This window comes from Montipora foliosa, unplaced genomic scaffold (assembly GCF_036669935.1).
Source record: "Montipora foliosa isolate CH-2021 unplaced genomic scaffold, ASM3666993v2 scaffold_485, whole genome shotgun sequence".
Classification (NCBI taxonomy): Eukaryota; Metazoa; Cnidaria; class Anthozoa; order Scleractinia; family Acroporidae; genus Montipora; species Montipora foliosa.
In genome coordinates this window covers 712,501-715,967 of record NW_027179795.1, presented here as the reverse complement: position 1 = coordinate 715,967, position 3,467 = coordinate 712,501, and positions in this window count along the sequence as shown.

Genomic DNA, 3,467 nt, shown 5'->3' with positions numbered 1-3,467 from the left:
CGTGAACGCAATAAAACCACCCCAAAAAGGAACACTAACACAACCCAAAGGCAAACAGCGCCGTCCGCAAAATCGCCAAGAGTCACGCAACCGTGACAAATCCAGAAAGGGCGACGGAAAGTGTAGGAACTGCGGTGGAATATACCCTCATAGAGACAGCTGCCCCGCGAAGAACAAAAAGTGCACCTCATGTGGCAAACTAAACCATTTCGCCCAAGTTTGCAGAACAAACCCACCTGAGTCGGCAAACCAGGTCACGCATCGAGACACTGATGTAGAAGATGAGGATGTGTACACAGTAGGCCGTGACAAACAACCTATGTGCCAAGTCAAGATAGACGAAAAACAAGTGGAAATGATGGTTGACTCCGGAGCACCGGTTGATCTTATCGATGAGAACACCTTCAGGGAATTATACAAGGAAAAAGCTCCAGAAAAAACCAAGCGCAGAATTTTCTCCTACGGCTCACCGACACCCCTACCCCTACTGGGAACTGTCAAGGCCGAAATATCCGCCAATGCCAACAGCACACAAACAACCTTGCACATTGTCAAAGGTGCTTCGGGAAACCTCCTGGGTTTCCACACTGCTAAACAGCTAGGCGTGCTTAAGATCGTCAATCAAGTTAAAACCGACGAAACTCGTTTCCAGCCCCTCACGAACAAGGAATTCGAAAGTCTGTTTGGAGGAATCGGCAAAGTGAAAGGAAAAGTTATCAAGCTTCACATAGACCCTGACGTCAAACCCAAGCAACAACCGCACCGCCGCATCCCCTTCCATGTCAGAAAGGATGTCGAGACGGAGTTGAAGCGCTTATAAGAACTAGACATCATCGAGCCAGTGACAGGTCCGACGCCCTGGGTGAGCCCCATTGTCGTGGTCCCTAAGAGTTCTGGCCAAGTGCGAATATGTGTAGACATGCGAGAGGCGAATAAGGCTGTGAAGCGAGAAAAACACTTAATGCCGACAATCGACGACCTAGTTGCTGACCTCAACGGAGCGACAGTATTCAGCAAGTTAGACCTCTCGTCTGGATACCACCAACTCGAGCTAGCACCAGAGAGCCGTCACATCACCACATTCAGCACACACGTAGGACTTCGACGATACAAACGCTTAATGTTTGGAATCAACGCGGCGTCCGAGATTTTCCAGAACGCAATTGAGGAAATACTTACAGGCCTCCCTGGATGCAAGAATATCTCTGACGATATCATCGTGTTCGGAAAAACTCATAGGGAGCATGACGAGAATCTCCGTGCATGGTGTGCTGCAACGTCTCCAGCAACACGATGTGCGCCTGAACAAGGAAAAATGCAGCTTCTCAAAGAGTGAGATAAAGTTCTACGGACATATCTTCAGCAAGAACGGAATCAAGGCAGACCCAGGCAAGATCAAGGCGATCGCCCACATGAGCAAACCAGAGAATGTCAGTGAGGTGAAGTCACTTCTAGGAATGGCTCAGTACGTGTCCCGTTACATCCCAGATTACGCTACGATAACCGCCCCGCTACGACTGTTGACCAAGCAAGAGACCCCCTGGCTGTGGGCCGACGAGCAGCAACAAGCATTCGACAAATTGAAAGACACCCTGACCAAGAATCATGTGATGTCGTATTTCAACCCGAGACTCAAGACCGAAGTGATAGTCGACGCGAGCCCCGTCGGACTAGGAGGTTTGTTGGTGCAAGACGGTAAAGTTATCAGCTACGCAAGCCGAGCACTCAGCGACGTTGAGCACAGATACTCCCAGACCGAGAGGGAAATGCTAGGAGTAGTTTGGGCTGCTGAACATTTTCACCTTTACCTGTATGGGTCAGAGTTCACCATCGCCACAGATCACAAGCCGCTTCTGGGGATCTTCAACAGTCACAAACCAACATCAGCACGCATCGATAGATGGAAGTTAAGGCTAATGCCCTATAACTGTCAGCTCATCTACCGACCTGGAAAAGACGCTGAAAACCCGGCCGACTTCATGAGTCGACACCCAAGTACCGCAGAATGTGAAGAACGCAACATCGCGGAAGATTATGTTAACTACATCTGCAACCTAGCTGTACCAAAAGCGATGACACTGCAAGAAATCAAGTTGGAGACGGAGAAAGACTCTTTGCTCCAGGCGCTTATCAAGGCCATTGAAACCGACCTGTGGACGGATCCCGAAGTACAAGAGTACAAGAAAGTGAAGGACGAACTATTGGTCTACAAGGGAACAATATTGAGGGGAAATAGGATCGTAGTCCCTAACACTCTGAGAAACAGAGCTGTAGACCTGGCGCATGTTGGACACCAAGGAATCGTAAAGACAAAACAGCTCATCAGAGAGAAAGTCTGGTTTCCCGGTGTGGACAGGATGGTGAAGGAGAAAGTCGAGAGCTGTCTACCATGTCAAGCAGCAACTACTTGCAAGGCACAGCGACTCGAACCTCTACGGATGACACCGCTACCAACCGCTCCGTGGAAAGAACTCGCGATGGACTTCCTAGGACCACTTCCTTCTGGAGACTATCTCATGGTTGTCATCGACGAATACAGCCGTTTTCCGGAAGTGGAAATTGTCACATCCACTTCCGCCAGATCCACAATCCCGAAGCTCGACGCAATTTTCGCAAGACAAGGGATTCCTGAAGTGCTAAAGAGCGACAACGGACCCCCCTTCAACGGCGTGGAGCTCAAAAATTTTGCTGAGCATTTAGGCTTTCAACACCGCAAGATCACGCCCCTCTGGCCAAGGGCAAATGGCGAGGCAGAACGTTTCATGATGACACTAGAAAAATGCGTGAGAACCGCGACCATCGAGCATAAGAACTGGAAACAAGAGCTCAACAAATTTCTGCGGCAGTATCGGGCGACACCTCACTCGACTACTGGCATCTCACCATGCGAAGCACTTAACCAGAGGAAGCTCAAAACCACCCTACCGGAAGTGACGCCACCAGTCCGCCAACAAACCATTGTTGAGACCCAGAAGAACCTAGCGCAGAGAGACGCAGAGCAGAAAAAGAAGATAAAGGCGTATGCTGACCAAAAGCTAGGTTTGAGAGAAAGCAATATCAAGCTGGGAGATACAGTTTTAGTCAAGCAACCAAAGGCCAACAAGCTCAGTACCCCGTTTAATCCAGTGCCTCTTGTAGTCGAAGAGAAACAAGGATCAATGATTACCGCAAGCGACGGACACAAAACTGTTACGCGCAACTCATCGATGTTCAAGGTTGTCCCCAGTCACATCGAGCATACTGGAAACCACACACAAGAGATGAACGAAGACGTTTCAGCAAATCCCCAGCAACTGGAAATTCAGGAACTTTACAAGATAACAAAGTCTTCAAGCCCTACTGCAGGCCTACGACGATCACAAAGGCAGACAAGGCCTCCTGCGAGATTTGCAGACTACGTTTTACTTGTTCAAGAGAACTAGAAACCAGAAGTATGCAATGGATTTTTGTGACTCTGTAACACGTTT